Genomic DNA, 24,027 nt, shown 5'->3' with positions numbered 1-24,027 from the left:
AGGTTTTTCCCACCTTCCAAGTCAAGAATTTAATTATAGGCTTTCGTTTAAAATGACACCTGCTAGCGGCCTCTTCCTGCTTCTCACTAAAAGACCAGTGATGATGCAAAAGGGCGGGATTAAAAATCCCCCAAACTAGGACACCCATGTCCAACCTACTCACAGAATCTGGAGGAATTTCTACAAGCTAGAAACAGACGAGACAGGATGAAGAAACGTCAGTGACCCACGCGTGCCGGGTCCACCTGGATGCTGGGGTGAGGGGAGGGGCGACCCTCCGTTCTCGCCCCACCTCCTGCTCACACAGATAACACGCTGCGTGCCCCAGCCCGGGAGCCGCGGCCCCGCGCACCTCCTGTGGGGCTTCCGCGTTAGCCACGCGGGCCTGTTGTCCTCTCCCGGCTCCTCCCGTTTGACTCTCTCAGTCTTGAACACGTGGAAACCACAGCACAGAGAATCCTTGGGTGGGAAGGAGGGCAGGCCTGCAGCAGTCGCTCCCCCGTGGGAGGTGTGGGGTGATGCCACAGGGACAGCCGGGTGCCAGCGCCCAGGGCAGGAGCAGCTGCTTCTGTCCCCACCCACATGGTCTGTGAGCTGAGGGAGGCGACGCTCTTGCTGACACAGACGCTAACTCTCATCTGGGAAACGGGCCCGGAGAAACTGACACCAACCTGCCGTCCGTTACAGGTGAGTCTGCAAAGGTGCTTTAACAGCCCCAGGTGTACCGAGCCACCAGCCCCTGGGCCTTTATCCTCCCTTTTCAGCTGAGGGTGAGTGAGCAGAAAAGGAAATCTGTGCGGAGCTTCAGAACAAGGAAGGGAAGATCACCTGGAAGATTTGGGAAGATCCCAACTCTGAACACTATTTTTAAAAGGAACTAAGGCACACTGTAGAAAACACCACTTCCATACTCAGTGAGACTTGAGGAAACATGGTATTTATGAAGCCGAAAGCCATAAAGAAAGAACAAGCAGAAATTTAAAATAGGCTGATCTAAAAAAGAAGACAGGCAGAATAAGAAAAAAAGAAATGCAGAGAAACTGAAACATAGTGCAGTGATTTAAAACATGATCAAAGCAGAAAAGACCAAAACTGCCAAGGAGAAATGAGAAGCATCTCACTCAGAGTACAGGTTAAATTCAGGGACACAGTGAAAGCTGGCAGCCAGGAAGCAGCGCAGAATCCCAAGGACAAAGCCAGGACAGCTGGAACAGAAACAGCAACAAAACCCAAATTCTCGTGTCCTCCTGTGTTCCCAGTGCTCAGAACAGTGACCAGCACATAGTAGGAGCTCTGGTGAAGACATGCTCGTCAGCGAATTTAAGGAAACTTTTTTGAGATGAAAAAAATGGATGTGTAATTTAAAAGGGAATCCTTGATGGCTGCCCAACAATGTGAATGTGCTTAATGCCACTGAACTATATACAATTAAAAATGGTTAAAACGGTAAAGTTTTTGTTATGTATGTTTTACCACAATTTTTTAAAGCAAAGTAAATAAATGCAAGCAAAGAGAGAGAAGAGAATCCTGCATTCCAGATCAAAACGAACAAAGAAAACAGTAAAAAGAGACCCCCCCCCCCCCGACCTAGACAGACTCTGCCTTTTGTTTTGAGAACTTAAATATAAATACAATTAAAATTATAAGCCAACTGATCCCAAACTGGGCATTTCCCAGGAGCTGCTGGTGTTCCACGAACTCAAAAGGGTCCCGGTGTTAAATACATTTGTAAAATACAAGTTAACTCTGTGTTTCACCATATGCACACCAGCAGTCCTGCGCTCACAACACCTACTTCCCAAACGTGTTTGAGGAGGGGGCCTGCCCGCTTTGTTGGAGGACCTGCTGATGACATTTGTCAGAACGCTGGGGACTAACTGCTGAAAGCCTCCAGCTAGAAACAACAGGCTTACACAGAAAGGAACAAAACGGACAGCGCTCCCAGAATTCAACTGTTCATCGCTGTGAAAGCCAAAGCACAAGGAAAAAAAGTTTTCAGAGGTAAAGGCTGAGATGCAGAATGGCGTTCTCAGATATACGAGGGCTCAGGAGACATCTCAGCTTTGTACCTTTCTTTAAAAATCACTAGAAGAATAAGTAATTTAGATCGAGTCAAAGCAAAGGAAATCCCTAAGGAACTTGTAAGAACGCTGAGGGGTCATTGCCTCTTTTCTCAACAACAGCTGGATAAATCATAACAGCAAATTATTTTATTATGAATGCTTTTCCTTATGATGGGAATAAGCCCACAACACACAGCAATTCCTCTGGGAAAAATTCTCTCCAGTACTTTACGGTTTACCAGCAGCTTCCAAAAATCCAGTTTAAACTACTTATGAATACGTAAACGCTAAAAAAAATAATAATCTAGAGAAAGAACTGGAGGATAATGAGTAAAATGTTAATGTGATTGTCCTTAGGGTTGAGATTCTGGCCTTTTATTTTCTATTTCCAAATTTAAAAAAAATTGGCAACGTGTTCACTTTAATATAATTTAAAATTTACAAAAAGTTTAATCATGACAGAGCTAAACTTCAAAGCATGTTTCCAATTCTGAAGGAATGCTTGGCTGATGTAGGCAAATTCAGAAAATGTTTCTGAGACATTCAGGGAACAACCCGTACAGTCAGAAACTTTACTAATACCCAAGGGTTAGCGTGATTTGCTCAAAGCAACTGAGATAAAACATGAATAGCAGTAGTGCTTGACATTCATTTAGCATTTTTCAGTTCACGAAGAACTTTATCACGTGGTCGTCTCAGGTGCGACCCATCACCCAAGAGATAACAGGGCGCAGGCAGTGTCAGGACTCTGTCGCCACAGTGGGGCAGACAGGCTGGCGATGCGTCGGCCGCTGAGCTGGTCACGCCGATGCAGGACTCCTGGACTGTGCCCCCTCCCCTGCACACGGGTCTCCAGGAGAGGATGTGGATCTCCTGCAGGGGCTCAGGTGCACATTCAGACAGAGTGTTGGGTGGTTACAGGGCCCACCGGGCCTGATGTCGCACGTGGCCTTTCTGCTTGAGGACGCCTGTGCCCGTGGACAGACAGACGATGAGACATCACAGCATCAGACCAGGAGGGACGAGGGGTGGGAGGAGAGAGAGGAGAGGCCATCTGGAAAAAGTTTTCCACAGAACTTGCCATCCACTGGGTGGTGGCAGGTGGCGGGTGGCAGCTTTGTACTCTTTAAGTCGTGACTCGATGTTTTTAGAAAACTATGTGGGAAGCAGCGCTAGGACAAGCCTCGGGTGGCCATTGTGACGGTCCTTTAGTTTGATAAACTGCTTAATCCGCATCCTTTGAGTAGGACTGTCCAGCAGTGATGAGCTCTTCTCCAGGCCCGTTTCTCCATCTCACCGACAGAGAAACCAGCAGGACCGTGTTAGGTGCCCTTCTGCAGTCCCGACGCACTGGGCCAAGGGTAACTGCTCTCTACAGGCACCCGATCTATTTATTATTTCCTCCAACTTTCATCATGTTTATTTTCCTATTCACTTTCTTACGTCTTGGGTTAATTAATTTTTAATTTTCAGCCTTTCTTTTCTCAGATGTGCATCTCAAGTCTATAAACTTTCTTCGAAGTAGTGCTTTAATTACATCCCAGAAGTGTTCACATGGAGTATTTTCATTATTATTCATTCAAAATATCTAATGTAGTCTAATGGGTAATTTAGAAGTGTATCTTTATTGCACTGTGGTCAGAGTACATATTCTGTACCATTTCAGTCTTTTGCAATTTACTGAGACCCACTTTAGGGCCCTGTATATGGTCAATGCTGACTGTAAACATATTAGATGTGCTTGGGAAGAATGTGTATTTTTTAGTTGTTAGGTGCAAGGTGCGTTTTCTTCATCTTTTGTCTGCTTATTCTGTTTCAAAACATCTGAAAGATGTATTAAAAATCTCTTACCATAATTGCATATTTATCTATTTACCACTGTAATTTGGTCAGTTTTTGCTTTATAGATTTTGAGACCATATTGCTAACTACAAACAAATTTAGAATTATTATATCTTCCTGGTAAATTTTTAAATTATGATGTGATTCTCTTTATCTCTAGTTGTACCTTTTAGCTTAAAACCTATTTTGCCTGATTTATTATAACTACACAAGTTTTCCTTTGTTTAATATCTGCATGATGTATTTTTCTGTTCCTTCACTATCTCATTAATTATTTGGTGTGTCTTTTATACATGCTGTGTTGCTTCTTATTCTGATATTCTTTGTCTCTTAACTGGGTCACTTAGGTCATTTATGTTTCATATAAAATACTAATTCATTTCTGTTTACATCAATCATCTTACTATATGATTTCTGTTTGGTTCACCTATTTTATGTTCTCTTTTCTCTCCTTTCTTGAATTCCTTTATTGATATTTTTTGTTATTACATTGTTTATTTTATTATTCCATTTTTATTATCTCCTCTATTATTTTGGAAACCATACATTCTCTGTTGTGTGTATATATATATAATTTTTATTATCTATATAGGTGGTATTAAGATTCAAGTACGTTTACCTTTTTGATTGCTGTTTATTCTTTCCTGCACCTCTCACTTTCCATTTGCAATTGAAGATCACCTTTAGAATTTCCTAATGTGGATCTGCTGAAGATTCTCTCCATTTTCATTTATCATGAAGTCTTTATTTTTCCCCAATGTTTTATTACAAGAATGTCTCATTTCATCTTAAAAATATACTTTCACGGGGTAGATAGTTCTACGTTAGCAGTTCTTTTCTTTCATCACATTAACTATACCGTGCCAACTACCTTTTGGCTTCCATTACTGCTGTTGAAAAGTCAGCTGTCAGTCTGAATCTTACTCCTTTGAAGGTAATCCTTTTATTCCCTCCTGCCTGGCTCTTTTTAAGATTCTTCTCTCGTTATTCTGTAGTTTCACTATGATGTACTGAGTCGACCAGTTCGTTCGGGTTTTTGTAAGATCTTACAGAAAAACCCAAACGAACTTTTTGGCCAACCCAATACCTAGCTATAGACTTGTTTATTACTTATTACTAAGCCCATTGGAATTTACTAAGATTCTTGCATCTGTGGATTATTTTTTCATCTGTTTTTGAAAAATTCTGAGTCATTGTCTTTTAAAACATTGTTTTGGACTGTGTTCTTCTGGGACTCCAATTAAATGTGTGTTAGACCTTCTGTGTCTCTTCCCTTCCCTTCTCTTTTTTCCATCCTTTGTCTATCCTTGCTTCATTCTAGATAGTAAATTTGAAGACAGACCAGGTAGAAACTAATTCTGTCTTCAGTTGTGTCTAATATGCTATTAAATCTACCTAAGTTCTTAATTATGTGTTTTCCATTCTGGAGTTTGTTTTTGGTTCTCTTTTTCAAATCTGCCATGGCAGTTTCAATAGTTTCCAATTTCCTTCTGAAAATTTCACAGTCAACTCTTATCTTCTTGAACATGGTAAACACAGTTTCTTTACAGTGTTGTCTGATCATTCCAACATCTGTTGTTTCTCTGGTTCTTCTTCATGTATGCCTGTTTGTCTTCCACTGAGTACTGGAGATTATATTTGCAAAATTATTTCTAGAAAGAGTTTGAGTCCTATGATAATGCCATCTTTCTCTAGAGAGCACACAAATATTAGTATTCCGGATCACATGCTTCCAACTTTAGGACTAATGATTTTCTGAGCAACTCAGAAGACTCAAAAGTGGGCTGAAATCCATACAGGAGCTACTTTACTTCTAGTTCTCCTTTCTCCCTTCAGTATCCAATCCTAAAGCAGAGGAGCTACCCATACTTCTAGCTGACCCTTACTCCTTAGAATGGCCTGCAGGGCTGTCAGAAGTGCAGTACAATCTCACAACTATCTTTTCCAGATTGGCAAATATTTCCAGAGCAAAGATGCCCTGAGTGCCCAAGCTCACCCCTCTAATTTCCTATTCTCCCCCAGATCTTAACCAGTTTCATGTCATATGGTGAGGTCTTGAATGTTTTTAAGAAGATTTCAAGAAACATCTGATCTAGTTTTTAAAAACTGTTTTCTGTGGGGTAGTCCAAATGCCTAATCCACCATTACCAGAAACGTATAATTCTGTTCCTCTAAGATCTAAACATAGAATTACCATATGATCTAGCAATTCCACTCCCAGTTTTATACCCAAAGTTATTGAAAGCAGGAACTCGAATTTATATTTGTGCACCAATGTTCATTGTAGCATTACTCACAATAGCCAAAAGGTGGAAACAACCTAAATGCCTATCAATAGATAAATGGACAAACAAAATATGGTATATCCCTATAATGAAACATCATGTGACCATAAAAAGGAATACCTTTCTGATACCTGCTACAACATGGATGAAACTCAAAAAATTATGCAAAGAAGCCAGACACAAAAGGACAAATATTGTGTGATTCCACTTACATGAAATATCTAAAATAGTCAAATTCATCAGAGACAAAAATTAAAATAGAGGTTACCAGGGGCTGCGGTGGGGTAATGGGGGAATTATCATAGAATTACAGAGTTTCTGTTTCAAGTGATGCAAAATTTTTGGAAATAGAGAGTGGTGATAGTTGCCCAACAATATGAATGTAATTAATGCCACTGAATTCTACACGTAACAGTGGTTGAAATGGAAAACTTTGTGTTGTAAATACTTTCTCAAAATGTTAAATAGTGACTGGTTCAAGATGGAGGAGTAGAAGGACGTGCTCTCACTCCCTCTTGCGAGAACACTGGAATCACAACTAACTGCTGAACAATCATCAACAGGAAGACACTGGAACTCACCAAAAAAGACACCCCACATCCAAAGACAAAGGAGAAACCACAATGAGATGGTAGGAGGGGCGCAATCACAATAAAATCAAATCCCATAACTGCAGGCTGGGTGACGCACAAGTGGGAGAACACTTACACCACAGAAGTCCACCCACTGGAGTGAAGGTTCTGAGCCCCACGTCAGGCTCCCCAACCTGGGGGTCCGGCAACAGGAGGAAGAATTCCTAGAGAATCAGACTTCGAAGGCTAGCGGGATTTGATTGCAGGACTTCAACAGGAAGGGGGGAAACAGAGCAGGATTTGATTGCAGGACTTCAACAGGACGGGGGGGGGGGGGGAACAAAGTAGTGTGCACATTGGGACCCAGGGGAAGGAGCAGTGACCCCATAGGAGACTGAACCAGACCCACCTACTAGTGTTGGAGGGTCTCCTGCAGAGGCGGGGGGTGGCTGGGTCTCACAGTGAGGACAAGGACACTGGCAGCAGAAGTTCTGGAAGTACTCCTTGGTGTGAGCCCTCCCAGAGTCTGCCATTAGCCCCACCAAAGAGCCCGGGTAGGCTCCAGTGCTGGGTCGCCTCAGGCAAAACAACCAACAGGGAGGGAAGCCAGCCCCACCCATCAGCAGACAAGCGGATTAAAGTTTTACTGAGCTCTGCCCACCAGAGCAACAGCCAGCTCTACCCACCACCAGTCCCTCCCATCAGAAAACTTGCTCAAGCCTCTTAGATAGCCTTATCCACCAGAGGGCACACAGCAGAAGCAAGAAGAACTACAGGAGGATTAACCAAGATGGCGGAGTAGAAGGACGTGCTCTCACTCCCTCTTGCAAGAGCACCAGAATCACAACTGGCTGCTGGACGATCATTGACAGGAAGACCCTGGACTTCACCAAGGAGGATACCCCACGTCCAAGGACAGAGGAGAAGCCACAGTGAGACGGTAGGAGGGGCGCAATCAGAGTAAAATCAAATCCCGTAACTGCTGGGTGGGTGACTCACAGACTGGCGAACACTTATACCACAGAAGTCCACCCACTGGAGTGAAGGTTCTGAGCCCCACGTCAGGCTTGCCACCCTGGGGGTCCAGCAACGGGAGGAGGAATTCCTAGAGAATCAGACTTTGAAGACTACTGGGAATTGATTGCAGGACTTCGACAGGACTGGGGGAAACAGAGACCCCACTCTTGGAGGGCACACACAAAGTAGTGTGCGCATCGGGACCCAGGGGAAGGAGCAGTGACCCTGGGGGAGACTGAACCAGACCTACCTGCTGGTGTTGGGGGGTCTCCTGCAGAGGCGGGGGGTGGCTCTGTTTCACCGTGGGGACAAGGACACTGGCAGCGGAGGTTCTGGGAAGTGCTCCTTGGCGTGAGCCCTCCCAGAGTCTGCCATTAACCCCACCAAAGAGCCCAGGTAGGCTCCAGTGTTTGGTTGCCTCAGGCAAAACAACCAACAGGGAGGGAACCCAGCCCCACCCATCAACAGTCAAGTGGATTAAAGTTTTACTGAGCTCTGACCGCCACAGCAACAGTCAGCTCTACCCACCACCAGAGCCTCCCATCAAGCCTCTTAGATAGCCTCAACCACCAGAGGGCAGACAGCAGAAGCAAGAAAAACTACAATCCTGCAGCCTGTGGACCAAAAACCACAGTTACAGAAAGATAGAGAAGATGAAAAGGCAGAGGGCTATGTACCAGATGAAGGAACAAGAAAAAACCCCAGAAAAACAACTAAATGAAGTGGAGATAGGCAACCTTCCGGAAAAAGAATTCAGAATAATGATGGTGAAGATGATCCAGGACCTCAGAATAAGAATGGAGGCAAAGATTCAGAAGATGCAAGAAATGATTAACAAAGACCTAGAAGAATTAAACAACAAACAAACAGAGATGACCAATACAATAACTGAAATGAAAACTACACTAGAAGGAATCAATAGCAGAATAACTGAGGCAGAAGAACGGATAAGTGACCTGGAAGACAGAATGGTGGAATTCACTGCTGCGGAACAGACTAAAGAAAAAAGAATGAAAAGAAATGAAGACAGCCTAAGAGACCTCTGGGACAACATTAAACGCAACAACATTCGCATTATAGGGGTCCCAGAAGGAGAAGAGAGAGAGAAAGGACCAGAGAAAATATTTGAAGTGATTATAGTCGAAAACTTCCCTAACATGGGAAAGGAAATAGCCACCCAAGTCCAGGAAGCGCAGAGAGTCCCATACAGGATAAACCCAAGGAGAAACATGCCGAGACACATAGTAATCAAAGTGGCAAAAATTAAAGACAAAGAAAAATTATTGAAAGCAGCAAGGGAAAAACGACAAATAACATACAAGGGAACTCCCATAAGGTTAACAGCTGATTTCTCAGCAGAAACTCTACAAGCCAGAAGGGAGTGGCATGATATACTTAAAGTGATGAAAGGGAAGAACCTACAACCAAGATTACTCTACCCAGCAAGGATCTCATTTAGATTTGATGGAGAAATCAAAAGCTTTACAGGCAAGCAAAAGCTAAGAGAATTCAGCACCCCCAAACCAGCTCTATAACAAATGCTAAAGGAACTTCTCTAAGTGGGAAACACAAGAGAAGAAAAGGACCTACAAAAACAAACCCAAAACAATTAAGAAAATGGTCATAGGAACATACATATTGATAATTACCTTAAACGTGAATGGATTAAATGCCCCAACCAAAAGACATAGACTGGCTGAATGGATACAAAAACAAGACCCATATATATGCTGTCTACAAGAGACCCACTTTAGACCTAGGGACACATACAGACTGAAAGTGAGGGGATGGAAAAAGATATTCCATGCAAATGGAAATCAAAAGAAAGCTGGAGTAGCTATACTCATATCAGATAAAATAGACTTTAAAATAAAGAATGTTACAAGAGACAAGGAAGGACACTACATAATGATCAAGGGATCAATCCAAGAAGAAGATATAACAATTATAAATATATATGCACCCAACATAGGAGCACCTCAATACATAAGGCAACTGCTAACAGCTATAAAAGAGGAAATCGACAGTAACACAGTAATAGTGGGGGACTGTAACACCTCACTTACACCAATGGACAGATCATCCAAAATGAAAATAAATAAGGAAACAGAAGCTTTAAATGACACAATAGACCAGATAGATTTAATTGATATATATAGGACATTCCATCCAAAAACAACAGATTACACGTTCTTCTCAAGTGTGCACGGAACATTCTCCAGGATAGATCACATCTTGGGTCACAAATCAAGCCTCGGTAAATTTAAGAAAATTGAAATCATATCAAGCATCTTTTCTGACCACAACGCTATGAGATTAGAAATGAATTACAGGGAAAAAAACGTAAAAAAGACAAACACATGGAGGCTAAACAATACGTTACTAAATAACCAAGAGATCACTGAAGAAATCAAAGAGGAAATCAAAAAATACCTAGAGACAAATGACAATGAAAACACGACGACCCAAAACCTATGGGATGCAGCAAAAGCAGTTCTAAGAGGGAAGTGTATAGCAATACAATCCTACCTCAAGAAACAAGAAAAATCTCAAATAAACAATCTAACCTTACACCTAAAGGAACTAGAGAAAGAACAAACAAAACCCAAAGTTAGTAGAAGGAAAGAAATCATAAAGATCAGAGCAGAATTAAATGAAATAGAAACAAAGAAAACAATAGCAAAGATCAATAAAACTAAAAGCTGGTTCTCTGAAAAGATAAAATTGATAAACCATTAGCCAGACTCATCGAGAAAAAGAGCGAGAGGACTCAAATCAATAAAATTAGAACTGAAAAAGGAGAAGTTACAACAGACAACACAAAAATACAAAGCATCCTAAGAGACTACTACAAGCAACAGTATGCCAATAAAATGGACAACCTGGAAGAAATGGACAAATTCTTAGAAAGGTATAGCCTTCCAAGACTGAACCAGGAAGAAATAGAAAATATGAACAGAACAATCACAAGTAATGAAATTGAAACTGTGATTAAGAATCTTCCAACAAACAAAAGTCCAGGACCAGATGGCTTCACAGGTGAATTCTATCAAACATTTAGAGAAGAGCTAACACCCATCCTTCTCAAACTCTTCCAAAAAATTGCAGAGGAAGGAACACTCCCAAACTCATTTTACGAGGCCACCATCACTACTAGAGATACTACAAAAAAAGATACTACAAGATACTACAAAAAGATACTACAAGATAGTACTACAAGATACTACAAGATACTACAAGATACTACAAAAAGATACTACAAAAAAAGAAAATTACAGACCAATATCACTCATGAATATAGATGCAAAAATCCTCAACAAAATACTAGCAAACAGAATCCAACAACACATTAAAAGGATCATATACCATGATCAAGTGGGATTTATCCCAGGGATGCAAGGATTCTTCAATATACGCAAATCAATCAATGTGATACACTGTATTAACAAGTTGAAGAATAAAAACCATATGATCATCTCAATAGATGCAGAAAAAGCTTTTGACAAAATTCGACACCCATTTATGATAAAAACTCTCCAGAAAGTGGGCATAAAGGGAACCTACTTCAACATAATAAAAGCCATATATGACAAAGCCACAGCAAACATCATTCTCAATGGTGAAAAACTGAAAGCATTTCCTCTAAGATCAGGAACGAGACAAGGATGTCCACTCTCGCCACTACTATTCAACATAGTTTTGGAAGTCCTAGCCATGGCAATCAGAGAAGAAAAAGAAATAAGAGGAATACAAATTGGAAAAGAAGACGTAAAACTGTCACTGTTTGCAGATGACATGACACTATACATAGAGAATCCTGAAGATGCCACCAGAAAACTACTAGAGCTAATCAATGAGTTTGGTAAAGTTGCAGGATACAAAATTAATGCACAAAAATCTCTTGCATTCCTATACACTAACAACAAAAGATCAGAAAGAGAAATTAAGGAAACAATTCCATTCACCACTGCAACGAAAAGAATAAAATACCTAGGAATAAACCTACCTATGGAGACAAAAGATTTGTAGGCAGAAAACTATAAGACACTGATGAAAGAAATTAAAGGTGATACAAACGGATGGAGAGATATACCATGTTCTTGGATTGGAAGAATCCATATTGTGAAAATTACTATACTACCCAAAGCAATCTACAGAGTCAATGCAATCCCTATCAAATTACCAATGGCATTTTTTACAGAACTAGAACAAAAAATCGTAAGATTTGTATGGAGACACAAAAGACCCCAAATAGCCAAAGTGGTCTTGAGGGGAAAAAACGGAGCTGGAGGAATCAGACTCCCTGACTTCAGACTATACTACAAAGCTACAGTAATCAAGACAATATGGTACTGGCACAAAAACAGAAATATAAATCAATGGAACAGGATAGAAAGCCCAGAGAGATACCCACGCACCTATGGTCAACTAATTTATGACAAAGGACGCAAGCATATACAATGGAGAAAAGACAGTCTCTTCAATAAGTGGTGCTGGGAAAACTGTACAGCCTATGTAAAAGAATGAAATTAGAACACTCCCTAACACCATACACAAAAATAAACTCAAAATGGATTAGAGATCTAAATGTTAAGACTGGACACTGTAAAACTCTTAGAGGAAAACATAGGAAGAACACTGTTTGACATAAATCACAGCAAGATCTTTTTTGATCCACCTCCTTGAGTAATGGAAATAAAAACAAAAATAAACAAATGGGACCTAATGAAACTTCAAAGCTTTTGCACAGCAAAGGAAATTACGAACAAGACGAAAGGACAACCCTCAGAATGGGAGAAAATATTTGCAAACGAATCAACGGACAAAGGATTAATCTCCAAACTATATAAACAACTCATGCAGCTCAATATTAAAAAAAGAAACAACCCAATCCAAAAAGGGGCAGAAGTCCTAAATAGACATTTCTCCAAAGAAGACATACAGATGGCCAAGAAGCACATGAAAAGCTGTTCAACATCACTAATTATTAGAGGAATGCAAATCAAAACTACAATGAGGTATCACCTCACACCAGTTAGAATGGGCATCATCAGAAAAAATACAAACAACAAATGCTGGAGAGGGTGTGGAGAAAAGGGAAGCCTCTTGCACTGTTGGTGGGAATGTTAATTGATATAGCCACTATAGAGAACAGTATGGAGGTTCCTTAAGAAACTAAAAACAGATGTCCATATGACCCAGCAATCCCACTACTGGGCATATATGCTGAGAAAACCATAATTCAAAAAGACACATGCACCCCAACGTTCATTGCAGCACTATTTACAATAGCCAGGACATGGAAGCAACCTAAATGCCCATCGACAGACGAATGGATAAAGAAGATGTGGTACATACATACAATGGAATATTAGCCATAAAAAGGAACGACACTGAGTCATTTGTAGAGACGTGGATGGATCTAGAGACTGTCCTACAGAGTGAAGTACGTCAGAAAAAGAGAAACAGGACTTCCCTGGTGGCACAGTGGTTAAGAATCCGCCTGCCAATGCAGGGGACACGGGTTCGAGCCCTGGTCCGGGAAGATCCCATGTGCTGCGGAGCAACTAAGCCTGTGCACCACAGCTACTGAGCCTGCGCTCTAGAGCCCGCAAGCCACAACTACTGAGCCCACGTGCCACAACGACTGAAGCCTGTGCGCCTAGAGCCCGTGCTCCGCAACAAGAGAAGGCCACCGTAATGAGAAGCCCGCGCACCGCAATGAAGAGTAGCCCCTTCTCGCCACAAGTACAGAAAGCCTGCGCGCAGCAACGAAGACCCAACGCAGCCAAAAATAAATAAATAAATAAATCTGTAAAATTAAAAAAAAAAAAGAACGAGAAAAACAAATATTCTATATTAACGTATATATGGAACCTAGAAAAATGGTACAGATGAACTGGTTTGCAGGGCAGAAATAGAGACACAGATGTAGAGAACAAACGTATGGACACCAACGGGGGAAAGTGGCTGGGGGTGGTGGTGGTGGGATGAACTGGGAGATTGGGATTGACATGTATACACTAATATGTATAAAATGGATAACTAATAAGAACCTGCTGTATAAAAAAATAAATAAAATACAAACATTCAAAATAAAGTTAAATAATTATGCAATATGCCTAAAAACCACTGAATTATATACTTCAAATGGGTAAATTTTATGGTATGTGAATTATATCTTAATAAAGCTGTTTAAAAAATAAATCTATAATTATACTTTATCAATATTTATCTCCTCACTACACTGTGAAGCCAGATATGTATCCTTTCATCTTTATTTATTCAGTAAATAATAGAGTGCCTTGTATATGGCAGCCCAGCTGGCTGCATCTTTATCAAAGCTTCACTGATGATTAGGAAATTCTTGCTAAATGATCTTTTGCCATAACAGTTTTCTTCCTGAAAGTGGTAGATATGTTTACTTCCTTTCTCTATTCTGTGGGTAACAAGCTCCAAAACATAGTATTTGACTGGAAGTGTGATTGTTTCTGTATATGATGAAACAATTCCATTTTGTTAGGAAATTATAACTTCCTGAAAGTACCTAGTACATATTAATGCTCATAATTCTCCCTTTTCAAGGTACATAACCACTTTTTATTTAGTTTTAACACCTTCAGAAATAGATGAAATATTGTCACATAGAGAAAGTTAGAATGAAGATTGATTTTCTCTTGCTATGCAAACTAACTGTCAATTTCTCTTCTTCCTACACGATTTTTAGAAACATGAACACTTTGTTTACTCACTTGATAGCAAATGATAGAAGGCAAACTTGAACTACCTTGAATAAAATGGATGATCTCTTATGAAGATACTGCTAGAATGTCTTCAAGCCACCCATGGACAGTCAGCAATAGTTAGGATGCTTTGGCTGCAAATAACATAATTCTAGAATCAAACTGGGTTAAACCACAAGGGAAAAAAATTGTCATGCCACATGGTCATGGGTGATCAAGTGAAAAACAGCCCTAAAATATTTCATCTTCATATACTGAAAAATTGGCCACTTCAACTCTCACCGTTGAAGGGCTACAGGTGGGACATTCAGAGCTGTACCTGCTTACTCTCCTTATGAAAAGGGTCCTGGGCCCCTATCTCTTAAAAGAAGGCGTGTTTTCTAGAAGTTGACATTTCCCTTCCCTAATTGACTGATGTATTTCCAAGTACTGTATATCAAAAGGGTTTGGAATGGGATTTAGAAACTCCAAGCTTAGGACTTGAGTCAGTTCAGTTTCTTTGAGGAGTAGATGTTGAGACAGGAGATGCACTGGAGGAAATGCCTGTAAAGGATAAACAGGAGGTAGCAGAAGGAGGCAGGAAGTACTTTTAGACACTGATGAAGGTCTGTCTGACCCCTGTGAAAGGAGAGGGGTGAAGGAATATCAGGCAAGAAGAGTCTCAGCACAGCTCTGAGAAAGTTTCAGACAGGCCAATGTGGAGTCCCCAGGTCAAAACTGCCCATTAGATGGGTTCTGCATCCCACAGAAATTACCCAGCATTCATATGGAAATGGACTCCCAATAACCAAAACGATCTTGAAAAAGACAAAGTAGGAGGACTCACACTTCCCAATTTCAAAACTTACTACAAAGCTACAGTAATCAACACAGTGTAGTACTGGCATAGGGACAGATATATAGATTGACAGAACAGAATTGAGAGTCCAGAAATAAAGCTCTGCATTTACGGCCAATCGGTTTTTGACAAGGGTGCTAAAACAATTCAATGGGGGGAAAGAATAGTCTTTTCAACAAATCAGAACAGCTGGATATCCACACACAAAAGAATGAAATTGGACCTCTACTTCACACCATATACGAAAATGGATGATAGTCCTAAACGTAAGCGCTCAAACTATAAACATAACTATACATTTTTATGACTTTGGGTTAGGTAATGGCTTCTTAGATATGACACCAAAAGCACAAGAGACAAAAGAAAGGAATAAACTGGACTGCATCAGAATTTTAAACTTTTCAATTTTGCTATAAATTAAACCAACAAGAAAGTGAAGAGACAATCCACAGAATGGGAGAAAATATTTGCAAATCCTATCTCTGATAAGGGGCTTGTATCCAGATATATAAAGAAATTTTATGATTCAATAATAAAAAGACAACCCAATTAAAAATGGGCAAAGGATCTGAATAGACATTTCTCCAAAGAAGATATACAAATAGCCATACAAATAGGTATACAAATAAGCACGTGAAAAATGCTCAAAATAGTTAACCACCAGGGAAATGCAAATCAAAACTGCAATAACATACCATTTCACATCCAATAGGATGGCTACAATAAAAGAGACACTAACAAGTGTTGGTGAGGATGTGGAGAAACTGGAACCCTCATATATTACTAATGGGAATGTAAATGGTAAAACTGCTTTGGAGAACAGTTTGGTAGTTACTCAAAAAGTTAAACATGGAGTTATTATATGACTCGGAAATTCCACTCCTAGGTATACACCCAAGAAAATGAAATGTGAATATATTGAGTATATCAAATATATTTGGTATTTATATGAATATAACCCATTCATATATATATGTGAAATATGTCCACCCCAAAATTTGTACATGAATGTTCACAGAAACTTTATTCATAAGAGCCAAAAAGTGGAACCAACCCACAGTTCATCAACTGGTAAGTGGTATATCCATATAGTGGAATATTATTTAGCAGTAAAAGGAAACAAAGTATTGTCACATGCTACAACACAGATGAACCTTGAAAATGTAATGCCAAGTGAAAGAAAGACCACAAATTGTGTGATTCCAATCATATAAAATGTCCAGAATAGGCAATTCTATACAGACAGAAAGTAGATTAGTGGTTGCCTGGGGCTAGGTGTGGAGGAAGTGGGGAGTGAGTGCTAATAGGTACGGAGTTTCTTTTAGGGAAGATGAGAACGTTCTAGAATTAGTGGTGATGGTTGCATAAATCTGTGAATATAATAAAAACCGTTGAATTATACACGCGAAATGACTGAATTTTGTGGTATGTGCATTATACCTCTATTAAATTGTTCAAAATTTAAAAAGAAATGGTCCATGCTCACTGATTGGAGGAGCCCAGGGGAAACATGGCCCAATAACACAGCGGTGGACCTCAAAGCTCAGCTGAAACTGAGTCCCCCTAAAACGAAGTTACTCTGCCGAGTTTATGATTAACCTCTCTATCCAAAACTTTATTCCCTTTCTTGTTCCACACCTGTTCCCCTTCAAGACTGAGGAGTATCAAAGAAAAGGTGAGATTGTAACTGAGAAGGACCCTATGGGGCCTTCCTGGGGCAGACCCCTCTCCCCCATGTCCGCCAAATGCCTTCTTGTCTGTAGAAAAACTTTAGCCTCCTAGGTCTTCCCTGGGTTCCAAAGAGCAAATTTAATCAGAGAAGTGAGAAAATGCAGAAACAAAGGAACACAGTCAAGCAATTCCAAACAATAATAGTTTAGCCATTAAACAAAGTCAAAGACCTTTAGTTCCTTCTTCAGGGCTGTAGATAATATTCTGAGCCATCCTTGAGTTGTTCTGCAGATACTGAAACCCCCATCAGGTGGAAGAAGTTAACTGCTGCTTGACCACCAGCGAGTAGGTCCCAGCTGGGCTGGAACCAGGTTGATGCTGTTGACTCCTGATTACCTCACCACCAGCCAATCACAAGAATGTGCACCAGCTGATCACGCACCCCGCTACCCCTCTCCCTCACCCTGTCTTTAAAAACCTTTCCTTGCTTGCCTTGCCAGAAAGGCTGCCCTTTCCTTCACCGCAAACAGGTGTCATAGATAGGCTTTACCACGCTGGGCAAAGGGACCCAAGTTTGGTTCAGTAACACAGCGTCAGGGGCTGCCAGTCAGCTGAATCCCCACGACGGAGTCTCTTGAAGAAGACAACAGCACATTTCCACAGCCCCATGCAAACCAAGAACCACCACATGACAGCCGCATGCAATGATCTTCAGAGAAAACACTGTTCTTTTGCAATTTCATATTCATTCATTTAATAGAGATCAATTCACACCCAGTGTCCTGCTATGAATCAGGCCCTAGCGCGGCTGGGGAAAGAAACGACCTCCTGGGCTCAATTCCTCGCGAGGTTTTCCTTCTCCCAACGTTACAGTCACTGCTAATGTTAAATGAAAGAGGCTTTTCACACATGCACACTGGTTTATCTGATCCTCACACAGCGCTTCACGATAATTACCACTACTAACCAAGGATAAGCTTACAGAGTTTACATTTGCCCAAAATCAAAGAAGCCAATAAAAGGTCATTACCAACCTCCAAATTCTACTCTTTCCGAAACAACTGTCTCCATCCTGCGTCCTCGCTCCTGGGCGGCCCCACACCACCAACTCAGCCGCAGCCGCAGGTGTCAACCCAGGTTCAGCCGGAAGGACGGAGCATGCGCGCCAGCTAGACCACGCGAGCCACGCCTGGGTGGATTCGATTGGACCAGCCCCGGTCACGTGCTCGCCGCTCAGCCAAGCACTGCCTCGGAGAGGTGCCGAGCTCACCGGCGGCCGCGTGAGGATCTCGCGAGGTCTGGGCCACGTGTCCCCTCCCCCCCACTCCCCGCCCCGAGGCAGAAGCCGCAGGGTATCTGAAACAGGTGGAGTGAGCGAGACCAGAGCGGCTGCGCAGAGAGAAAAGGTCACCGTGGGTGATGTTAGCAGACTGGATGCCGGGCAGGAAGCGGTCGGTGCTCACCACCCTGGTGGAGGGGCCCCGCTGGGCGGCTTTGCGGGGCAGACCAGGTGATACAAAGTGCCGCACAGGGGAAGCCAGGCTCTGCCGGGATGGACAGTGTCCAGCTTCGGCTGCTCTTCTTCAGCCCTGAGACCACGACGCTTAGCCCCCTAGAGCCCGGGAGCGGTGGGGTCATAGGTTGCTGATTCCACCCGGAGACGCTTGCCCACAGTGTGCAAGGGGCGGCACACACCGGCCGAAGCTTGGGGCTGCGCCGTGAGATGAGCAGGAAAGGTCTCCCTTGCCTCACCTTGGAATCGTAGCTGGGGAGGGACTCCCGTGTTCACCGGGCCGCCACCCCCCCCCCCCACGCCTTCAAGCAGAGGCACGCCCAGACTGCCCCGCGTGGGTGACAGGCTTTCTGGTTTTACCGTCTGCAAAAGAGGAGGCCAGCCTTCCCTAGAGCTACTTCCAGCGCCCCTCCCTTTCTTCCGTCCTGTCCTGAAGGAGAGCCACCTGCTCGCCATTTCCTCTGTCACCGCCCTTTAGGTACGGGAACCTTGTCCCTCTCAGATACTCGGGACGGACGTCAGCTGAGCGAGCACCAATTACCAGCCAATGCCTGCTGGTGACTGTGGTCAGAGATGGAAAAGATAAGGTCCCTGCCCCCAAGGAGCTTGCAACCTAGCGGAAAAGAAGTATCTGCATAAACGCTTCCATAGTGACGTAATAACCTGTCCAAGCGCGGGTGTGCGGGGCCTCAGAGGAAGGCGTGCTGAGGCCGGCGAGCCAGGAAGATCCGGAGAAGGGCTTCAGAGCGGATTGTTCAAGCGGAGCAAGGTGTTAAATATAGATTTTCTTATTTTTAAAGACTTGTTTTAAAAAACTTAGAGAATGCAGAATAAGAAAGAAGAAAATAACCACAATCTATGGGTATCTCCCCATTTTTCTCAGCTATTACATATTGTTTTGTAACTGACTCTTTTGCTGTAAAAATATAACCATTTTAATCATAAGTATGTTTCGGGACCAGTTTTCATGGCGACGTCGTATTCTACCGAATGTTTTTGAGGGTCTTTGAGAGAAACCAGTGAGTAGCCCCCATCTTCCCTACCCAAATCAATCGAGAGATAAGACAGCTGGTGGAGAACCAGAATATCACCCTATTCCTAATTAAGGCTAAATGGAAGGCAGAGCCCAGAACGAGAAACAAACTGGGCCAGTGTGGTCATTGCCTGGAGGAGCCCAGGGGAAGCAAGTCTCTGCTCAGACCTTGCAAGAACCCACCCCAGGGAAAGCGCAGAGCAGACAACTCACCAGGCCCCCGGCGTCCCATCGGCCCAAGTGCAGGGGGATGGAGAAAGGGGACAAATTCTCCATGCAGAGGGCCTTTGCTCACCCCCACCTGCTGCCCGTAACTCACCAGCGGCTGCAACTCCCAACCCTCTCTGGGTAAGAGGACGGGGTGGGGAGAGAAGCCAGGAGGACTGAGGAGAAGCCTACAAAACCAGCAGCTGGGATGGAGGCGTCCCCTCTAACATACGAAGGTCCCATTTCTCATTGAACCAACCCTCTATTGCTGTATGTTTAGGTTGTTTCCAGACAACATAGACATTAAATACCTTTGTAATTCATCTTTGTCCATGTTTATGGTGATTTCCTCAAGATAAAGTCCTGGGAGTGGAATCCTGGACCAAATGATGTTAGCGTGTTTAAAGCTTTCGATGCCACGTTTCCCTCTGGAAGGTTTGTGTTACTGGACGTTGCCACTAGCAGTATGCGAGAACATGTTTCCTTAACACACACCCACCCTGGGTCAGTCCTTCCTTGTTGATCTTTGTGAATTTGATGGCAAAATGTCTGCACCTCAGTGTTATTTCAATTTTGAGCAGTCTAAGGGAGCCTTCCATCAGAAAATACAATTTCTTCGTAGTTCTGGGGCAAGATAAGCCTAAACGTCCTAACCATAAAATGGGACTAAATAGTCCCTACCTTTTGGATGAGAGTCGTGTGGACATTGCTTGGCCCGTGGTGGGCAGTGAATAAATTGTAACCATTGTGGAATCACCTTAGAGCCCCTGGGAGGAGGGTGGGGTAGACACATCTGAAAGCTGCCGCCCTTCTCCCTCGCATCTTTGTGTTTATGTATCTGTCTCCCTGGGGCCACGCAGGGAGGAGCGGTAACTTACAGGGTGGTTTGGGCATTCTGGGGCTTTCTGCCCAGAACACCACCTAGCAGCCTCCCGGGCCACCAGGATTTCTAGCACCTGGCGGTTGGCTCATCAGCCCATCGCCAGGCTCTCCGTGCCCCGCGTCCCTCACGCTGGGGGCTTTCTCAGGGTCCTTCAGGGTGTGCCCCGCACCTGTGTGGCGTCTCGTCAGGTCAGCTCCTCCCGTCCCCTTCCCCACCCTCACCAGGCAAGGGGAGGGCGCACCGTCCTCGCTGCCCTCGGTTTGTCTTTGGTTCCCCACCTCTGACTCGCCTGTGTCTTCAGACAGACGCCTTAGAAGAGGTCTCGGATTCCACCGCCAGCAGCCCACGGGGCCCGGCAGCAGGAGGCGCGCCCGACCCGGCCTCGTTCGCTGTTCTGGGCCCGCCTCTCTCTGGGAGCTGCTTGGCTGAGTCTTCGTCCCCTTTGTTTCTCTCTGGAAGTTAGCGACGAAAAGCAGATAGGAAAGTGACAAAGGTCCCTTCTGAAGCCCAGTGGCGAGCAGCCCAAAGGCGGACGGAAGGTCAGAGCAGCTCGGGCGCGGGCCGGCCTCTGCGTGGAGGGGGCAGAGCGGGAGGTGACCGGCCTGCGGCTCGTGACTGGGGCTCACTGAGCGCTTGACGCCGTCTGGTGCTGCCTGAGCCCTGCGCTCTGTCCGTCCGTCCATCCGTGTGTGTGTGTGTGTGTGTGTGTGTGTGTGTGTGTGTCTGTGTCTGTGTGTGTGTGTGATGCCGGCCACAGGCAGGATCGTCATGAACGCCCACCACTCTGTCCCTGGGGAATCTCTGCCACAAACGGCACCAGACGTTTACCTGCTTACACGTTTCATCGTTTACATAGTGAACAAACTTGGGTTAAAAAATTCACCACGTGGCGTGAGCACATATTCCAAACACTTCAACCCACACCTGTAAGGAATCACCCACTAAGCCGCGCATCCTTCGGGGCCCCCCCGAGGACGGCGCGCTCTGCCTGGCGTTCGTGCGAGTCGACCTCAGGCTGGTCGGACGTGACCCCGACACCGACCCGGCCGAGGCCTGGGCCTCGGGAGCGCCGGTCAGCCTCTCCCAACGGGCGCTGACGGCACCCACCATCCACAGGGTCCCGGCAGGCGGCGCCGCGGGAGCCAAGATGCTGCCCCGCCTCCAAGGGGCGGAGCCGAAGACCGGGGGGCACCTCCCTGCTCACGTGGGCGCGCGGAGCCGGGCCTGGCCGCCCCCAGGGGTCCCGCACGCCGGGAGTGAGCCGCGCCTCCCTGCGGCCCTTTCTCTCCCGCCCGCGCTGGCTGTTCCCTCGGCCTGGACGGCCGGGCAACCCTTGAGGGCTCCGCCCAAATGCCGTCGCCCGGGAGCCCCTTCCCCGCCTGCGTCTGTAGGAGCAGTGCCACGTCTCCCGGCACCACCGGTTACACCTTTACGTTCATTTATCAGGGGCTGAGATCACCATGTGATTTATTTGACTTCTTGCCTCTCGTCTCTGCTCTAAAATGAAAGCTCTCTAATGCAGAGGTCTCATCTGTCCGGGTCCCTGTCGAATCCCCCAGCATCGAGAAAAGTACCTGACTCATCATGGTTACTCACAAGCGATTGATTCAGCAAAGGAATGATTTCTTTGTGTCTCACCTACAACCTCACATTAAAGGAGACCAGTTTTCATACACGTGATGCAGGTTAACTGTGTGGCTGGGCTTCGTAGGGTCCGTGGAGCGCCTAGGTGTGTACGCGGCACTTTGTGTGGATGTGCATTTGCCCGAGATGAGAGCAGCTTCAAATTCCCAAAGGGACCCGCGACACAAAAAGAACGGGGCTGGGGGGTGGGGAGAGGAGCTGGCGGTCGGAGCTGGAGGACGAGGTCCTTTGCCAAAAGCTCAGAACAAGGCAGGTGCCTTCTCTCCCCTGCGGGTGATGTGAGAGTCACAGAAGATGTCGTAACTTAGCCGCCACCAAGGGTCCAACCAGAGGACTGGAGATTTGCTTTAGGGGGGAAGGACCGAGTCGGCTTCTGGAATCTGAAGGCGTCAGATGAGGTGGAAGGTCTGAGACTTTTGCCACCTCCAGATCAGACACGAGCTACCGCTGAGGGGCCGAACCGGCCTGACAACCAGCTTGACTGTGTGTTGGATGCGCCCGTGAGACTCGAGAGGACTGGCTGAGGGGGAGGGCAGGTCACAGAGCCAAACAGAGACACATTTATTCTTCCACTTTATCGTGGAAGAAAAAGTGAAACCAAGAAGCAAACTAAGGTAAGCTAGAGCCTGTACTTGGAGGCAACATGGTAAGAGCGACAAAACAGTCTCCGAATTTGATGGATCTGGGCAAATCTCTGGACCAGCCGTTTACTAGCTGTGCCCCTTGGGTGGAGTCAAGTTCCTTGCACAGGAAATGGGGTTTCACACAGCAGAGGCCACGTCGGGGGTGGGGTGGTGCCCTGGGCCATGCAAAATCCCAGGGGACCAATGGCATTTCCATACCTGGAAATCAGACTTGAAAATGTCTAAAACGTGTTGGAAGATTCTTCCAGCTCTGAATGCAGTAAGATGAATTTCGGGCCAGAATATCGTTGTGAAACGTCATTCCAGCCCCGTGCTAAACCCTGTTATTATCGCTTTCTAATTTCCTGTAGTTTCTACGTAACTCTTCAAAGAAAAAAACCCTAAACAACCCTGTGGGCTCCTCAAGGACAGGAGAGGTGGCTTCCGCAATGAAAGCTCAAGAGGGAGTGTTCAGGCCCCTTTGCAGCCAAGCTGGTGGTGGTGACAGTGGCCCTTGGATGTTCTGGTGAGAGAAGAAGGAATAGGACGAGAGGCAGCCTAGCCCCACAGCCTGTACCTGCCTGGACTTTACAAGACATGCCCCCCACCTGCTGCCATTTTTCAGGGGTTCCTGGACCTCCTGGGATGTTAGGAGCCTCCCGCCCAGCACTGAGCTGGTGACGTGGGTCTCTAGCTGACGGCATCGATGGTGCCCAGATGCCCCAGGACAAGACCTCAGGATGAGTTTCTAAAATTTCAAGCAGCTGGTACACTTCCCAGTCAGGGCCTGGTTTTAACATCTGGCCATTGTTACGTTATGAAAATCTTGAAAAAGCATCTGAAATGCACCACAGAGAGTGTGAGCTGACCTTCCCAGAAGTCATGAATGAGTTTAAATGATTCTGAATTAGTCACGGTTGTTACTGAAGGACTTCATGGGAGTTTACATCTAAATCTGATGGTGAGACCAGAGTGCTTTATAGACACTGTAAATGTCTTAAGAATGTGTTAATTGAAAGCGAGCACATACAAAAAGGAGCCGTGCACATCATTCACTTGATAGATTAAAAGGAATCCTGACTTGATTTCTATT

This window comes from Eschrichtius robustus, chromosome 18, assembly GCF_028021215.1.
Source record: "Eschrichtius robustus isolate mEscRob2 chromosome 18, mEscRob2.pri, whole genome shotgun sequence".
Classification (NCBI taxonomy): Eukaryota; Metazoa; Chordata; class Mammalia; order Artiodactyla; family Eschrichtiidae; genus Eschrichtius; species Eschrichtius robustus.
The sequence above is the reverse complement of the archived record's forward strand: the minus strand, read 5'-3'. Positions refer to the sequence as shown.